Source organism: Tursiops truncatus, chromosome 15 (assembly GCF_011762595.2).
Source record: "Tursiops truncatus isolate mTurTru1 chromosome 15, mTurTru1.mat.Y, whole genome shotgun sequence".
Lineage (NCBI taxonomy): Eukaryota > Metazoa > Chordata > Mammalia > Artiodactyla > Delphinidae > Tursiops > Tursiops truncatus.
The window spans coordinates 21245176-21264483 of record NC_047048.1 but is presented as its reverse complement, the minus strand read 5'-3'; the positions used below and the strand labels follow the sequence as shown (position 1 = coordinate 21264483).

General features: G+C 41.0%; 1 long non-coding RNA gene across 1 annotated transcript in view; it reads left to right on the top strand.

The window, feature by feature from the left end:
• Positions 1–13742, top strand: part of LOC141276477 (uncharacterized) — a 47691-nt gene extending 33949 nt beyond the window's left edge. Inside the window, exons 6-7 of the long non-coding RNA XR_012326080.1 lie at positions 5384–5456; positions 6516–13742. This is a non-coding gene — a long non-coding RNA (uncharacterized lncRNA). The remainder of the gene's footprint in view (positions 1–5383; positions 5457–6515) is intronic.
• The last annotated feature ends 5566 nt before the right edge of the window (positions 13743–19308 follow it).

The following is a 19308-nucleotide window of genomic DNA, read 5'->3' as shown; positions in this document are numbered from 1 at the left end:
ACTCCATGTTTACATGGGCCTAACAGCCTCAGATCTTAGAGGAAACATGTACATTTGTCCCAGTAGCACAGCAGAAGTTCACAGGTGGACCTTGAAAGGCTTTGCGTGCGTCACATGTCTGTTCCTAAGGCAGTAGTTGTAGCCTGAGGCTGGAGTCCTCTGACCAGGTCTGGGGGTGTGCCTGCCCTTGGGGGTGGTAGTCAGCCTCCACTGCATCTTCAGAAGTCAGCCTCCACTGCATCTTCCGAAGTAAGACAGGGTTACTGTGGAAGAGGGCAGAGGATTTTTCTTTCTTTCTTTCTTTCTTTTTTTTGCGGTACGCGGACCTCTCACCGCTGCGGCCAGGATTTTTCTTAAGGGAAGGAATGCTAGGAAGACAAAACACTATGTGCACCCAGAAATGAAGCTTTCCATAGATAGTTTGGGTGGAGCAGAAGTGTAACCAGATCCTGAAAGCATTCTTGCTCCTCTGTTACTTCTAGAGGCTACAGTCAGTATGTGTTGGGTAGTCCAATTGATGACCCAAGCCTTTGTGGTTGTCTCAGAGCATAGAAAGTAGCAACAAGTGGGCAAAGCCTGGGTTGGTCATAATCAGCAATTCTTGTATTGAGCAGGGCTCAAGGTGAAGCGTGCTTTTGTGGAGCAGTAGTTGGAAGGGGTGGTCATACCTAAGCAAATGCAATCCAGCCCAGAGCACCAAGGACTTTCCCACCTGTGGCTTTTAGAGGAGGAGGTAGTGATGGTTGGACGTTCTGCCCATGATTCTAGGCAGAGGCCTTCTAGTAAACATCTATTTATCCTTCAGGACTCAGCTCGAATCCCACTTCCCTGCGGGAGTCTTCTCCGGGCTCCACCTGCCAAGAGTAGACCAGACGCTCTGGTTATGCGCTCCTATCTAATGCTTTGTTTTTTCCACCTCAGCACTTTTTCTTCTTACGTAGTCATGTGTAAGTCGATCTGATTTATGATTACTTGATTAAGGTCTATCTCCAGCACTGGGAGGTGGCCTCCGTGAGAGTAGGAATTCTGTCAGTTTGGCCACCATCGGATAACCAGTCCTTAACCCAGTGCCTCGCGCTTTAATCATCACACAGTGCCTATTTTTTAAATGAGTGAATCACACATGGGTTCTGGTTATTGCAACTGGTTTTAGTATGAAAATGTAACAAACCGCCTCCTTTTCTTGTATCATATAGTTTGATCTTCCCACTATTTCCTTAATCGGCTGAATTAACGAGGTGCTGTTTTAAATAGCCCAAGTAACCCAAAAGAAGCTGCAGACTAGATAACCAGCCCTCAGATGATTAGGAGGCCTCTTTTACTGTGTATGATTTAAATGAAAAAATATGATCTATCAAATATAATGGAGAACCATAGGCATCTTTGGGCTTAATTGAAGTTCTTGGCAGTAAATAAGGTTGTGTCATTTCTGAATATTATTATTAACTCTGGTTTCCTCTTGTAGCCTCAAATTTTGTAGAATGGAAGTAAGTTTAGTAATAAAAATGAATGCCCAGCTCCTGCCACTTTGTTTGAAACCCATTGGATGGTAATTTCAAGACTAAAATGTTATGAGTATATAGATGCATATGCCTATGCATTGCGCCCACCTCCACCTCTGTCCTCCTGTGCCCGGTGTGTGGTCCTTCGCTGTGGCCTCAGCATTTCTCCCCAGGCATTGTGATCCAGAGTTTACATGTCAGCTCCTCTGGTATAATCAACCGGAAGGTAGGGTTTACTGACTTATTCAGTTATTTGAAAGAATCAAAATTATTTGATAAAATTTCAGTTACCTTTTAAATGGGTTCAATATATACCAAAACTTTTCTGAAACTTTTTGTTGTATAGCTTTGAATTAATAAGAAAAGAAGCCACTGGAGAAACTAAACGTGTTTTTTTGTTTTTGTTTTTGTTTTGTGGTACGCGGGCCTCTCACTGTTGTGGCCTTTCCCGTTGCGGAGCACAGGCTCCGGACGCGCAGGCCCAGCGGCCATGGCTCACAGGACCAGCCGCTTCGCGGCATGTGGGATCTTCCCGGACCGGGGCACGAACCCGTGTCCCCTGCATCGGCAGGCGAACTCTCAACCACTGCGCCACCACGGAAGCCCTAAACGTGCTTTAAATCTTTTTTTCCTCCCAGTACAATCTTAGATCTTCATGACGCCGTGTTTAATTTGATTTGCCTGGTCCTACTGGGCATCGCAGGAATTTGGATTCTGGTTTGCAGCCCATTCATCAGGAACAAGACAGGAACAAGACAGACCACACAGGGGCTCTCTAAGGGCAACATCAGCCATCATGGGAGTCAAATGAAACTTCAGTTGTTTGTCCTTATAGAGTTTACATTATGCCAGAGGGTAAAACTGTTCTTTATAACCTCTAATTTGTTTAGAAAACAAACAAACAAAAATCCAGCACAACTTAGGGGTTTTTGACTCCATGATAAGGAAGTTAAATATGAATTAAGTGGGCTGTTTCCAAGTGGTCTCATAGCCTGGACACAACCTGTCACTCCTCACCCTTGAACTGCTATGTGAGCTGCGTTGCGTTGCCCAGAGCCCCCCTGACTGCGTGTGCCACTTTCTTTTATTTTTTTAAAGCCTCATATTGCTTCTTTGACTGATTTTATTAGTGATACATCCCTTTTTTTTACCCTTTTCATTAAGTAATACTTCATCACCATCATCTGTACATTGCCTGTGATTAACGGTTGTCAGACTTGGGAATTCAGGGACCTCGATAAGAGGACTCATATAGTCCAGGTTTCTGTGGTTCACTGTCTTGGTTACAGAGCTTTTGGTTGTAAAGAAACAGGAATTCATCTTCAGCTCTCTTAAATAAAGAGAGGTTTCTTGTAAGGATGCAGTAGGCAAATTCCTAGGCATCAGGGACAGGAAATAGGACTAGAGTGGGAGAGGCAGGGTGGCTGAGGCAGCTTTCTCTGTTTCTGTCACCTTCATTGTTTTCTCTCTCATTCTCTCTCTCTCTCTCTCTCTCTCTCTCTCTCTCTCTCTCTCTCTCGCTCAACTGGCTAAGAACCGGACCTTTCAGTTCGGTCGCCCACCTTCATCTGACTCAGACTCTGTGTGCTTGTCCAGATTCTCTTACCCAGGAGTGATAAGTGGCCCAGCATGAGACACTGGTACACACTGGTGTGATAGAAATGCTTAACGATTGGCTCTCTGAAAAAAAAAAGTATGCATATATACATGTGTAATTTTATTATAAATTTTACTGATAAGAAAGGTATATAGCATATGACTTACAAATCATAATAAAATATACCTCCTTTTTTTTTTGAAATTCCGTTTACCTATAATTTCAGTGTGACTTGCTATTTCTTTTTCTTTTTTTTTTTTTGGCTGCATGGTGCGGCGTGTGGGATCTCAGTTCCCCGACCAGGGACTGAACTCGCACCCCTGCAGTGGAAGCGCTGAGTCTTAACCACTGCACCGCCAGGGAAGTCCCATGACTCGCTATTTCTTACAAATTCCATATTGCATTAGAAGTGTTTATAATTGGCAACAATAGCCATGAAATCAAGACTATGAATGAATGCTTGACTGCTATTCAGTTCCACAAAGAAGTCACTCATGTCATGACCAAGCAGTGTAGTTCCAACCTAAATATTGTTTTATATTTTCGTTTATGTTAACGAGTAAGACAAAACGGACACAATGAAGACACACTTCAGAACGGCACTCAGTCAGCCATGATGTGAGCAACCTCTTTGATTAATTGAATGATAGGTTTTGAATACTGGAAAGAATATGTTCTGAATTTCTTGTGTTTTTCACAGTGTAACAGCTATAGACATGAAAGTTTTGAGTTTAATCTGCATTATTAACATTTTGTTACTTTCTTGAGTCTAGTCCATGGGTTAGCAAACTATCACTGCTGGGCTAAATCCAACCTGTGGCCTATTTTTGTACAGTATGAGATCTAAGCATAATTTTTACATTTTTTAAAGGCTTATAACACAAACAAAACTATGCAATAAAAACTGCATGTGGTTTACAAAGCCTAAAATATTATATGGCTCTTTACTGAAAAAATTTGCTAACCCCTGGACTAGACAATCAACAAAACAAATCAGCAATTTATACTGATTTCCATGGTGTAAATACATCCAACATGGCTAATTTCAAGCTACAAATGTGATATCAGGGAACACAGATTTGGGAAGAAGTGCTCAGTAGCATACCATTATAAAATTGGAAGATGAAATAAATAATCATAACTCCATATACACATGTCATATCACCATACAGGTAGAATAGACATTAATAACATTAAAGAATAAAAATAGTAAAATGTAGTAAAGTAGTTAGAAAGTAATGTCTTGAGTATTTATCACCTTTGTTTTTAATATAATTTATTTGATTATATATATATAAATTTTATATATGGAATATAAAATTTTAACATAATGGCCATGTTTAAAAACCAGTTTGAGAAGTTCCTGAAAACTTAGCAATGGCTCTCACCAGCCAGCTTACCACTGGGTATACTTCACAAGCGTACTCTGTGTCTCTGCTACTTGGTTGGTGGGTAAGCATGTTCAATAAGAAGTGTAAGGAGTGTAGGTGGAGTAGACCTGATTCATATTCTGAGTTCTCTGATTCAAGCCAGGATATTGAAGTAAGAGAGTGCAAAATGGTATAGTTCCTGAATTTGTTTTCTTTTTGCTTTCCCTGAAGTCAGCGAAGTTCTATCAGGTCCTGGAGATGGGGAAGGCCAGGGATGGAGATACTGACTGCATTATCTTCCAGTGAGGTCTGTTTATCATAAATTCACACTTAATCTTGAAAGGGAAGCTAAAGATTGTGAAGAAGTTTGGTTTTGTGCAAACTGTAATGTGCAGAGTGTCCCGTGAGGAGAGAATCAGTGAACTTGAAGATAGGTCAATAGAAATTACAGGCATACCTCATTCTACTGTGCTTCACTTTATTGCATTTCACAGATATTGCTGTTTTTACAAATTTAAGGTCTGTGACAACCCTCTGTCAAGCAAGTCTATTAGCATCATTTTCCCAACAGCATTTGCTCACTTCATATCTCTGTGTTATATTTTGGTAACTCCTGCAATACACCCATGATCAAGTAGGATTTATTCCAGAAATGCAATGATAGTTCAATATCTGCAAATCAATGTGATACACCACATTAACAAATTGAAGAATAAAAATCATATGATTACCTCAGTAGAAGCAGAGAATGCTTTTTGACAAAATTCAACATCCATTTATGATCAAAACTCTCAACAAAGCAGGTATAGAGGGAACATACCTCAACATAATAAAGGTCATAAATGAAAAGTCCAGAGCTAACATCATACTCAACAGTGAAAAGCTGAAATTATCTTCATTTCCTCTAATATCAGGAACAAGACAAAGATGTCCACTCCCACCACTTTTATTCAACATAGTATTGGAAGTCCTGGCCACAGCAATCAGGTAAGAAAAAGAAATAAAAGGAATCCAAATTGTAAAGGAAGAAGTAAAACTGTCACTATAGATGACGTGATACTATACATAGAAAATCCTAAAGACTCCACCAAAAAATTGCTAAAACTTATCAATGAATTTGGTAAAGTTGCAGGATACAAAATTAATATACAAAAATATGTTTAGTTTCTATATACTAACAATGAGCTATCAGAAAGAGAAATTGAGAAAACAATCCCATTTACCATTGCATCGAAAAGAATAAAACACCTGGGAATAAATCTAAGGAGTAAAACTATACTAGGAAAACTATAAAACACTGATGAAAGAAATTAAAGATGACACAAACAGATGGAAAGATATACCCTGCTCATAGATTAGAAGAATTAATATTGTTAAAGTGACCATACTACCCAAGGCAATTTACAGTTCAATGCAATCCCTATCAAAATACCAATGGTATTTTTCACAGAATTAGAACAAATAATTCTAAAATATTTATGGAAACACAAAAGACCCCAATAGTCAAAACAATCTTAAGAAAGAAGAACAAAATTGGAGGTATCATGCTCCCTGACTTCAGACTATACTACAAAGTTACAGTAATCAAACAGTATGGTACTGGCACAGAAGCAGACACATAGATCAATGGAAAGGAATAGAGAGCCCAGAAATGAACCACACTTATATGGGCAATTAGTCTTTGACAAAGGTGTAAAGAATATACAATGGGGGGAAAAACGCCTCTTCAATAAACGGTGTTGGGAAAACCAGGCAGCTACATGCAAAAGACTCAAACTGGACTACTTTCTCACACCAGATGCAAATATAAACTCAAATTGGATTAAAGACTTAAATGTAAGACCTGAAACCATAAAAATTCCAGAAGAAAACATAGGCAGAAGGCTCTTTGACATCAGTCTTAGCAATATATATTTTTGGATATATATTGCTGTAATATATATAGCAATATATATATAACTATTATATATTTATATATAATATATATAACTATTATATTTATATATAATATATATATAATATATATATTTTGTTTTCTTTCCCTAGGCAAGGGAAACAAAAGCAAAAATAAGCAATTGGGACTACAACAAACTAAAAAGCTTTTGCACAGTGAAGGAAGCTATCAACAAATGAAAAGGCTACCTACTGAATGGGAGAAAATACTTGCAAATGATATATCCAATAAGGGGCTAATATCTAAAATATACAAAGAATTCATACAACTCAACGTCAGAAAAACAAACAACCCAGTTAAAAAATAGGCAGAGGAACTGAGTGGACATTTTTTCAAAGACACACAGATGGCCAACAGGCACATGAAGAGAGGCTCAACATCACTAATCATCAGGGAAATGTGAATCAAAACCACCTCACATATCACCTCACACCTTTTTGAATGGCTATTATCAAAAAAGACAACAAATAGGCCCTGCGCTGCCAGGAACTGATCCCTAGGGCTGGGTGAAGGAGTTTCCTGATCTGATGAGTCTGTTGCAGCCAGCCACACTTCTGGATGAGTTACCGTGGCAACTGAAGAGTCCATCACCCACATCCAGCCATACCACTACATCCATGATGTGATGGACCAGAACAGCAATGTGTCCTGTGTGGAGATTGGGCCAAAGACTTACATCTGGCAGGAAAATGAGAGGGTCCTGTTTGCCCACATGCGCACAATGACTGTTCCCCCATGCCATTACTGCACAGTGGCAACCCAGTGTTCCGGGATGCCCAGGGCTCCATGCTCTTCAATGTCACAGGACAAGTATGGCTCCGCCACACTGACTTAGAGATCTGGCTGACCCAGGACCCCAACCCCCTGTACCCAGGGGAGGTGATGGAAAGTACCAGGCATTGATGGGCAGTGACAGCAGTGGTGGAGCAGGAGAGGCCCAGGCTCAGATGCCCGTGGTCATTCTACAGAAAGTCATCGCAGACCTGCAGTGCCAGCCAGGCGCTCGTCCATGTTGCCCTCAGACCCTGGGCCTGAGTGAGGGGGCACCCCACCTTCACTTCTGTAACATTTCTTTACCTTCACCTCCTTGCCATTTTATACGGTTCCCTCCGGGTTCCTCTACTAAGCAGTGCTTCTTGATCCCGGAAGCATTAAGCACATGACCCGGGAGGTTTGAGGCATTCCTGTCCACTTAAATGCAGACACTTTGGGGAAAATGTGTGTGGAGATAGTAAAGTCATGAAGAGTGATTTGGATGTTAACTCTTAAGGAATCTGAGAGAAGGGTGTAGGGGAATTCTTTGTACTATTCTTGCAAATTTTATGGAAGTCTCAAATTATCACAAGTTAAAAATCACCCATATCCAGGTTCTACCTTAGACAAACTAAATCCCTCTCTTGGGGGGGAGCCGTGGTGGGTGGTCGGGCACCAGCATTTAAACACTCCCTAGGGTGGAGAGAGAGCTTTCCTCATCGCTGCCTCTTTAACCTCTGCTTCCCCGGCAGCCCCAGGTCACAGCAGCTCATGCTCAGACCTCACATGCTCCAGGCCAGGAGGGCCCGGCCTTCCCTTCCTCAGAGCCCAATGCCACCAAGATGTTCCTTTTCTACCGGAAAGTCAGCACTCACCCTTCTTCAAGGCACTGGCTTATACGCGCATCAGTTCCTTTCCCTTCACTGGGGTGGCACCTGGCTCGGGCCTGCCTTCCCCCACCTTCCTGCTCTCCTGGGAGGCTCACTAATGTCCACGTGATGACTGGGTCAACATCTTAGCCTTCTTGACCTCAACTCTGACCCTTGCCTCTTGTGCTCTGCTTCAGACCCGCCCAGTGCCATGTCCACTCTGGACTTGGTTGTTATTCCCCCACCTGCCCACCTCTGAAAGAAATTTTTTTTTTTAGCTAAAATATTTATATTTTCTTTTTTATTGAAGTATAGTTGATTTACAATGTTGTGTAAGTTTCAGGTGTACAGCACAGTGATTCAGTTGTACATACGTATATATCTACTCTTTTACAGATTCTTCTCCCTTGTAGGTTATTACAAAATGTTGAGTATAGTTCCCTGTGCTATGCAGTAGGTCCTTGTTGCCCCGCCTCTGAAATTAAACCCAGCTCCTTCTTAAGCATCAGTCTCCCCTTCCTAGCCTTCCTCTGTTGTCATGTTGTCTCCAGGCTTTTGAATCCCATCTTCTCTCCTATCCCTCAGATTCTCTTCCTGGTCTCTCCCTACCCCCAGCGGAACCTCGTCATTTTCACACACTCTGCATGTGCTGGACCTGCACCCAAACCCGGTCCTGGATTGGCGTTACCCCCACCTGACCTTTCTGTCCTCACACCCAGGGCAGATCCACCCCAACAGTGTTATAAGTAGCTAATGGGGTAAGTGGTTCATTCCAACCCAAGCCCTGCTCGTTAGTTCTCTTCCTTCCCAACCAGCTTTCTCTCCTTTTTTTTTTCCCTGCATGCCTCTAAATATTTATCATACTTAGTGACAACTTGGTCACCTACTTAGTTAGAAATTGAAGCCATCTGGAGGGATCTGGGTCTGTGTCCCCTTCCCTTACTTTACACCTACCCTTATCTCCTTTCTACCTGTTGGAGCCTCTAGGAGTTTCCCCTCCATCCGTGGACCCAGGAAGATGCATCCTTCTATCTCTGAGATCTTATCCCCACCTAGAGCTTCTCTCTCCCGTCTTTAATTTCTCTGTTACTGGTGCCTTTCTCTTGGCCAGTAAACGTGTTCTGCCTCTTCCATCGTTTTCTGGCCTTGAAGGCTTACTCGTGTACACTTTTCATTCTAAAGAATGCATTCATAAGGCTGTAAAGTCCTCTCTGACTTCCACCAATATCCACTCTCCTTCCCCAGAGGTATCTGCCATCATCCATTCACGGTCCACACTTCCCGATACATCTATGCGTCCACATAAGTATGTATCCATAAAAAGTATTGATTATAACTTATTTGCATAATGACTATCGCATTGTCACTTGCCCGTGTATTTTGAATGAACGTCTCATCTTGGTGCATAAATCATTTCTTGTTTAATTGTTGTATTAATGCCATATGATGTATAGAGGTTCGGCCCTTCTCCTACTGAATATCATTTAGGATGTTTCCAATTTATAAGGAAAAACAGTGCTGTGGTGAATAGCCTTGTCTGTGTGTCCTTGTGCATTCTAGTTTTTTCCTTTTAAGAGTAGGAACTGATAAGAAACTACATTACCGGGCTTCCCTGGTGGCACAGTGGTTGAGAGTCCGCCTGGCGATGCAGGGGACACGGGTTCGTGCCTTGGTCCGGGAAGATCCCACATGCCGTGGAGCGGCTGGGCCCGTGAGCCATGGCCACTGAGCTTGCGCGTCCGGAGCCTGTGCTCCAATGGGAGAGGCCACGACAGTGAGAGGCCCGTGTACCGCAAAAAAAAAAACCAAAACAAACAAACAAAAAACCAAAAAACAAACAAACAAAAAAGAAACTACATTACGTAACTGATAATGTAGAAACACTACATTCATGTGGACTGTTAAGAATGGCCCTGTGAATCTAATTTTTAGCTATTTATTGCTTTCTCTTTCCTCTTTACTCTTTGATGACAACTTGTACCTGATGTTCTCTGCTGTATTCCCTCACAAGCCCCTGCATCTGGCCCCTGCCCCCACCTCCACTGAACCCACTTTGGCAAAACCCCAAGACATCCCAACTGCAGGCCCAGGGGACAGTCATTTTGTGTCCTCTCAGCCACATCCACTGTTGATCTGCCCTCTTATTAAAACTTGTCTTTATGTTTTACTCTGTGGATGTCTTTTTCGTCTTCTCCCCGTCCCCTCTGCCTTCAGGTTCTGTCCTGACTATCCTGCGCGCCCTCTTCTTTTTCGTGGCCTTGATCACTTCATCTCTGTTGAAGACACCCAACTCTGTAGCTCCCAGCTAAGGTATAGACTGTGAGTCCCCTAGCTGCCTATAGGAAGTCCTCTCCTGGATGTCCCACAATCGCTTCATACTGGACATCCAAACCTAATACTTCCCCTTACCCCCAAATCTGTTCTTCTCTCATATTCCCAGTCTCATTTGGTGATACTACTGGACCTAGTCACTCAAGCTGGAAGCCTGTAACAGCATGTGGGACAAACTGGAAGGAGACAAAGGAGGCAGCCAGGAGACCAGTTAGGAAGATATTTCCATCATCCAGGCAAGAGGTGTTGGCGGCTTAGGTGAGGGTGTGGCAGGGATAGATAAAGGCAGACCTGGATTTGCAGTGGACAGACAGGAAGTGACGATGGAGTAGATGTGAGAAATGAAAACCATACTGGACTACATGCTCTTCCCAGAATGCTCACACCTTCCTCCTCCTCCTTTTACACCTTTATATCAAAAACCAGCTCTTCCTCTGAGGCCCAATTCAAATGCTACTCTCTGAGGGCCTTTCCCAACTACTTCACCTGGACTTCTGCAACCTCTTCCCCTTGACCCGGTCCACAGTCTGCTTGGAGGCATTGGTCTGTGTTTGTCTTATCACCCACTGGAACCTCAACTCCACGAAGATGGGGGTATGTCTTGACTCCACCACAACCAGCCGAGTGCAGTGCACAGAGAAGGTGTCCAGGCAAAGGCTTGCAGGGGCAGGAAACCTCCAGCTCTGCCTCTCTCAAACCCAGGGTGTGGTCGGTGGGTGAAGTAGAGTTATGTGAGCTTCTCCTCCCCGGGGGCCACCCTAGTTGGAGTAAGGAATGGCAGGTAGCCTTCACTAAGGCTGAGGTTCAAATCCTGATTCTGTTCCTTACTAGTTGTGTGACATTTGTCAAGTCCCTTAGCCCCTATGAACCACTTTCCTTGCTTTCCTGCCTCCCTCAGATCAAAGATCAAGTGAAATCCTATTTGTAGAAACATTTGTACAAACTCCTAAAAGGTTTGGCTACTTGTGTCTGGGCCCTCCTTCCTGATGGAAGCAGATGTGATGGCTGGAGTACAATGGCTGTCTTGTGACCATGAGGCAACCTTGAAAACAAAGCCTCATGCTTAAAATGTGCCTGTTTATACCTCCCCACCTCCTTATACTTCCTGAGAGTCCCAGTGCACACTGGGCCATGAGATATTCCCTTCCTTAGCTTCCCAGATGTTTCTCCCACATCAAGCCCCCTATCTGTTGCCGAAACTCTGCCTCTTTTCACCAGTGCAGAATAGAAACGTGGAGACAGAGTTTTGGGTGAAGTAAAAAAAAAAAATAGCTTCACTGCTTTGCCAGGCAAAGGGGCCACAGTGGGCTAATGCCTTCCAAACTGTGCTTCCCACCCTGGAGGGGGTAGTGAGGAGTCTTATAGTGCTCAAGGAGCAGGGTGTGATCCACTCGTGCACATTCTTCTGATTGGTTGGTGGTGAGGTCATCGAGAGTCAGCATGACCAACCCTCTGGTTCCAACTGGTCTGGGATCTATGTGCTTGTGGGCAGCATACAGTTAACTTCTTCCACCTGGCGGGGGGTTTCAGTATCTGCAACAGCTCAAGGATGTGACTCAGAATATTATCTACAGCCCTCGAGGAGGAACTAAAGGTCCTTGACTTTGTTTAATAGCTAAAGTATTATTATTTTGCCTTGCTTGACTGTTTCTCATTTTTTTTCTCATTTCTCTGATTAAATTTATTCTTTGACTAAAGTTTTTCTGCAGACAACAGGCAGGCAGAGGACATGGGTGGGGGCTCTATTCTGGGCAGGCTTCATAGGGTCCTCCTCAGTTACATGCCCAGTTTTCCACAGGCGTTTCTAGTTCAAAACAAGTTCTGAGCATTTCTTCAGAGGAAGGTGTGTCCTTGGCCCATCAGCTGTGGTGTCCTCTTGCTCTGTCAACTCCACCTTAGCTCTTCAGACCAGATGGCTTTGGGGCCACCTTCACCTTGTACATTCCACTTGGAATCTTGTTTGGGGACAAGAAAAAAGGAAGATAAATAACAAGTGTTGGCAAGGATGTGGAGAAAAGGGAACACTTGTGCACTGTTAGAGGGAATGTAAACTGGTGCAGCCACTATGGAAAATGGTATGGAGATTCCTCAAAAAATTAAAAGTGAACTACCATATGATCCAGCAAGTTCACTCCTGGATATTTATCTAAAGAAAACTAAAACACGAATTAGAAAAGATATATGCACCCCTATGTTCATTGCAGCATTATTTACAATAGCTATGATATGGAAGCACCCTAAGAGCCCATAAATAGATGAATGGATAAAGAAGATGTGGTGTGTGCGTGTGTATGTGTGTGTGTCTAATGGAATATTAATCAGCCATAGAAAGAATGAAATCTTGCCATTTGTGCCAACATGAATGGACCTAGATGGTATTAGGCTAAGTGAAATAAGTCAGACAGAGAAAGACAAATATTGCATGACTTAACTTAGATGTGGAATCTAAAATAAACAAGTAAACAAACATAACTAAACAAAAACAGAGTCATAGATACAGAGAACACACAGTTTGTGGGGGTGGGAGAGGAGAGAAGTAGGTGAAAGAGATTAAAAGGTATAAACTTTCAGTTACAAAATGAGTCATGAGTGGGAAATGTAGTATTTGGAATGTGAGTCAATAATTATGTAACATCTTTGTATAGTGACAGATGGTAACTAGACTTATCATGGTGATCATTTTGAAATGTACAGAAATATCGAATCACTATGTTGTGTACCAGGAACTAACATAGTGTTGTATATCAAGTATACTTCAAAAACAACAACCTCAGGGAAAATGTGATCAAATTTGTGGTTATCAGAGGTGGGGTGTGGGGGGAAGAGGAATTGGACGAAGGTGGTCAAAACGTACAGACTTCTAGTTGTAAGATAAATACAAGGGATGTCATGTATAACATGATAAACCTAACACTCCTGTACATTATACATGAAAGTTGAGAGTAAACCGTAAGAGTTCTCATCACAAGGAAAAATTTTTTCCATTTCTTTAATTTTGTGTCTATACGAGGTGATGGATGTTCACTAAACTTACTGTGGTCATGATTTCATGATATATGTAAGTCAAATCATTATGCTGTATACCTTAAACTTATACAATGCTGTCTGTCAATTATATCACAATAAAATGAGAAGAAAAAAGTAAATGGGATTTTACACGCATGCACACACACACACAGGAATATTATTCAGCTATAAAGAAGAAGGAAATCCTGCCATTTGTAACAACACAGATGAGCCTGGAGGACATTATACTAAGTAAAGTAAGCCAGAAACGGAAAGACAAACACTCTATGATCTAAACTGTATGTGGAATCTAAAAAAGTTGAACTCATAGAACCAGAGGTTGGAACAGTGGTTGCCAGTGGATAGGGGTGGGGAGGGTTGGGTACAAACTTTCAATTATAAGATGAATAAGTTCTGGGGCTCTAATGTACAGCATGGTGACTGTAGTTAATAATACTGTATTGGTAACAATGTGAGGTGACGGATGTGTTATTTAACTTGATTATGGTAAATGTTTCACAATGTATGTGTATATTAAATCATCTCATTGTATACCTTTAAAAATCACATTGTACAACCCAAAATATATACGATTTTTACTTGTTCATCACACCTCAACAAATCTGAAAAAAATTAAAACTTCTTATCATTGGAAGACACTTAAGAAAATGAAAAGGTAAGGCCACAGACTGGGAAAAAACTATTTGCAAAATTCAACTTTGATAAAGGACTTGCAGGTAGAATAATAAAGAACTCTCACAACTAATGAAAAGATAACAAGCAACCTAATAAAAGAAATGGATAAATACTTGGACATTCCACCAAAGAAGACATACAGATGGTATAAAAGTACATGAAAAGATGTTTAACATTTTTGGTCATTAGGAAAATCCAAATTAAAAACCAGTGAGAGGGCTTCCCTGGTGGCGCAGTGGTTGAGAGTCCACCTGCCGATGCAGGTGACGCGGGTTAGTGACCCGGTCCGGAAAGATCCCACATGCCGTGGAGCGGCTGGGCCCGTGAGCCATGGCCGCTGAGCCTGCGCGTCCGGAGCCTGTGCTCCGCAATGGGAGAGGCCACAACACTGAGAGGCCCGCGTACTTAAAAAAAACAAAACAAAACAAAACACCAGTGAGATAGGGACTTCCCTGGTGGTCCAGTGGTAAAGAATCCGCCTTCCAATTCAGGGGACGCGGGTTTGATCCCTGGTCAGGGAACTAAGATCCCACATGCCGCGGGGCAACTAAGCCCACGCGCCACAACTACTGAGCTCATGCGTCTCAACTAGAGAGCCCGCCTACCACAAACTACAGAACCTACGTGCCCTGGAGCCTGCGTGCCACAACTAGAGAGAGAAAACCCACACGCCACAACTAGAGAGAAGCCCGTGCACCACAACGAAGATCCCGTGTGCTGCAACTAAGACCCGAGGCAGCCAAAAATAAAGAAAATAAAGAAAAAATAAATCTTAAAAAAAAAAAAAACAATGAGATATCACTACATAACCATTAGAATGGCTAAAATAAAACCTAATAATACAGGAATTCCCTGGCAGTCCAGTGGTTAGGACGCCGCCCTTTCATTGCTGTGGGCCCGGGGTTCCAAGGAACTAGGATCGTGCAAGCTGTGTGGTGTGGCCAAAAAAACCCGCCAATTAATAGAATTTTTGTAAAAAAGCGAATAATGCTCTACACATGCTGACAGGGTTGTGGAACACCCAGAACTCTTATGCCTTTCTGGTAAGAATTAAAATGGTACAGCTGCTTTGGAAAACAGTTTTAGCAGCTTCCTATAAAGTTAAATATACCCTTGACATACAATGCAGAATTCCCACTGCTAGCTGTTTGCCCAGGAGAAACAAAAACTATGTTCACCCCAAATATGTACGCATTTGATTGTGGCTTTACTCATAATTACCCCTCCCCCAACTGGAAACAACTCAAATGTCCTCCGGTTTGTTAACTGGTGAGCAAAGTGTGGTACATCTACACTGTGGGATGCTACACGTCAATAAAAAAGAGATACTACTAATACCAACAACAGCATGAATGAATGTCAAATGCATTATGCTAAGTGGAAGAAGCCAGACAAAGGTTATCTACTGTATGATTCCATTTATCTGATATTCTGGAAAAGGCAAAACTATCAGGGCAGCAAACACATTAGTGGTTGCCAGGGCCTGAAGGTTGGGGAGATGGGTTGACTACAAAGGGACACAGGGATTGTTTTTTAAAATTTATTTAAATTAATTAATTTATTTTTATACAGCAGGTTCTTATTAGTTATCTATTTTATACATATTAGTGTATACATGTCAATCCCAATCTCCCAATTCATCCCACCACCACCACACCCACCCTGCTTTCCCTGCTTTGTGTCCATACGTTTGTTCTCTACATCTGTGTCTCTATTTCCGCCTTGCAAACCAGTTCATCGGTACCATTTTTCTAGATTCCACATATATGCATTAATATATGATATTTGGTTTTCTCTTTCTGACCTACCTCACTCTGTATGACAGTCTCTAGGTCCATCCATGTTTCTACAAATGACCCAATTTCATTCCTTTTTATGGCTGAGTAATATTCCATTCTATATATGTACCACATCTTCTTTATCCATTTGTATGTTGATGGGCATTTAGAACCAGAGGTTGGAACAGTGGTTGCCAGTGGATAGGGGTGGGGAGGGTTGGGTACAAACTTCCAATTATAAGATGAATAAGTTCTGGGGATCTAATGTACAGCATGGTGACTGTAGTTAATAATACTGTATTGGTAACAATGTGAGGTGACGGATGTGTTATTTAACTTGATTATGGTAAATATTTCACAATGTATGTGTATATTAAATCTTCTCATTGTATACCTTTAAAAATCACATTGTACAACCCAAAATATATACGATTTTTACTTGTTCATCACACCTCTATATATGTACCACATCTTCTTTATCCATTTGTATGTTGATGGGCATTTAGGTTGCTTCCATGACCTGGCTGTTGTAAATACTGTTGCAATGAACATTGGGCTGCATGTGTTTTTCTGAATTATGTTTTTCTTGGGGTATATGCCCAGTCGTGGGATTGCTGGGTCATATGGCAATTCTATTTTTAGTTTTTTAAGGAACCTCCATACTGTTCTCCATAGTGGCTGTATCAATTTACATTCCCACCAACAGTGCAAGAGGGTTCCCTTTTCTCCACACCCTCTCCAGCATTTATTGTTTGTAGATTTTTTTGATGATGGGCATTCTGACCATTGTGAGGTGATACCTCATTGTAGTTTTGATTTGCATTTCTCTAATAATTAGTGATGGTGAGCAACTTTTCATGTGCCTTTTGGCCATCTGTATGTTTTCTTTGGAGAAATGTCTATTTAGGTCTTCTGCCCATTTTTTGATTGTGTTGCTTGTCTTTTTAATATTGAGCTGCATGAGATGTTTACATATTTTGGAGATTACTCCTTTGTCCTTTGATTCGTTTGTAAATATTTTCTCCCATTCTGAGGGTTGTCTTTTCATCTTGTTTATAGTTTCCTTTGCTGTGCAAAAGGTTTTAAGTTTTATTAGGTCCCATTTATTTATTTTGGTTTTTATTTCCATTACTCTAGGAGATGCGTCAAAAAGATCTTGCTGTGACTTATGTCAAAGGGTGTTCTTCCTATGTTTTCCTCTAAGAGTTTTATAGTGTCTGGTCTTACATTTAGGTCTTTAATCCATTTTGAGTTTATTTTTGTGTATGGTGTTAGGGAGTGTTCTAATTTCATTGTTTTACATGTAGCTGTCCAGTTTTCCCAGCACCACTTATTGAAAAGGGTGTCTTTTCTCCATTGTATATCCTTGTCTCCTTTGTCATAGATTAGTGGACCATAGGTGCATGGGTTTATCTCTGGGCTTTCCTTCTGTTCCATTGATCTATATTACTGTTTTTGTGCCAGTACCCTATTGTCTTGATTACTGTAGCTTTGTAGTATAGTCTGAAGTCAGGGCGTCTGATTCTTCCAGCTCTGTTTTCTCCTCTCAAGATTGGTTTCACTATTTGGGGTCTTTTGTGTCTCCATATAAATTTTAAGATTTTTTTGTTCTAGTTCTGTAAAAAATACCATTGGTAATTTGATAGGGATTGCATTGAATCTGTAGATTGCTTTGGGTAGTATAGTCATTTTCACAATACTGATTCTTCAATCCACGAACATGGTATATTTCTCCATCTGTTTGTGTCATCTTTGATTTCTGTCAACAGTGTCTTATAGTTTTCTGAGTACAGGTCTTTTACCTCCTTAGATAGGTTTATTCCTAGGTATTTTATACTTTTTGTTGCAGTGGTGAATGGGATTGTTTCCTTAATTTCTCCTTCTGTTCTTTTGTTGCTAGTGTATAGGAATGCAAGAGATTTCTGTGCATTAATTTTGTATCCTGCAACTTTACCAGATTCATTGATTAGCTGTAGTAGTTTTCTGGTGGCATCTTTAGGATTATCTATGTATAGTATTATGTCATCTGTAAACAGTGACAGTTTTACTTCTTCTTTTCCAATTTGTATTCCTTTTATTTCTTTTTCTTCTCTGATTGCCATGGTTAGGACTTCCAAAACTATGTTGAATAAGAGTGGCGAGAGTGGATGGACATCCTTGTCTTGTTCCTGATCTTAGTGGAAATGCTTTCAGTTTTTCACCATTGAGAATGATGTTCACTGTGGGTTTGTTGCATATGGCCTTTATTATGTTGAGGTAGGTTCCCTCTATACCCACTTTCTGGAGAGTTTTCATCATAAATTGGTGTTGAATTTTGTCAGAAGCTTTTTCTGCATCTACTGAGATGGTCATATGGTTTTTATTTGTTAAATTGTTAATATCGTGTATCACATTGATTGATTTGCATATATTGATGAATCCTTGCATCCCTGGGATAAATCCCACTTGCTCATGGTGTATGATCCTTTTAATGTGCTGTTGGATTCTGTTTGTTAGTATTTTGTTGAGGATTTTTGCATCTATATTCATCAGTGATATTGGTCTGTAATTTTCTTTTTTTGTATTATCTCTGTCTGGTTTTGGAATCAGGGTGATGGTGGCCTCATAGAATGAGTTTGGGAGTGTTCCTTCCTCTGCATTTGTTTGGAAGAGTTTGAGAAGGATTGGTGTTAGCTCTTCTCTAAATGTTTGATAGAATTTGCCTGTGAAGCCATCTGGTCCTGGACTTTTGTTTGTTGGAAGATTTTTAATCACAGTTTCAATTTCATTACTTGTGATTGGTCTGTTCATATTTTCTATTTCTTCCTGGTTCAGTCTTGGAAGGTTACATCTTTCTAAGAATTTGTCCCTTTCTTCCAGGTTGTCCATTTTATTGGCATAGCATTGCTTGTAGTAGTCTCTTAGGATGCTTTGTATTTCTGCGGTGTCCGTTGTAACTTCTCCTTTTTCATTTCTAATTTTATTGAGTCCTCTCCCTCTTTTTCTTGATGAATCTGGCTAAAGGTTATCAATTTTGTTTATCTTCTCGAAGAACCACCTTCTAGTTTTATTGATCTTTGCTATTGTTTCCTTTGTTTCTATTTCATTTACTTCTGCTCTGATCTTTATGATTTCTTTCCTTCTACTAACTTTGGGTCTTGTTTGTTCTTCTTTCTCTAATTCCTTTAGGTGTAAGTTTAGGTTGTTTATTTGGGATTTTTCTTGTGTCTTAAGGTAGGATTGTATTGCTATAAACTTCCCTCTTAGAACTGCTTTTGCTGCATCCCATAGGTTTTGGATTGTGGTGTTTTTGTTGTCATTTGTCTCTAGGTATTTTTTGATTTCCTCTTTGATTTTTTTCAGTGATCTCTTGGTTATTTAGTAATGTATTGTTTAGCCTCCATGTATTTGTGTTTTTTACGTTTTTTTCCCTGTAATTGGTTTCTAATCTCATAGTGTTGTGGTTGGAAAAG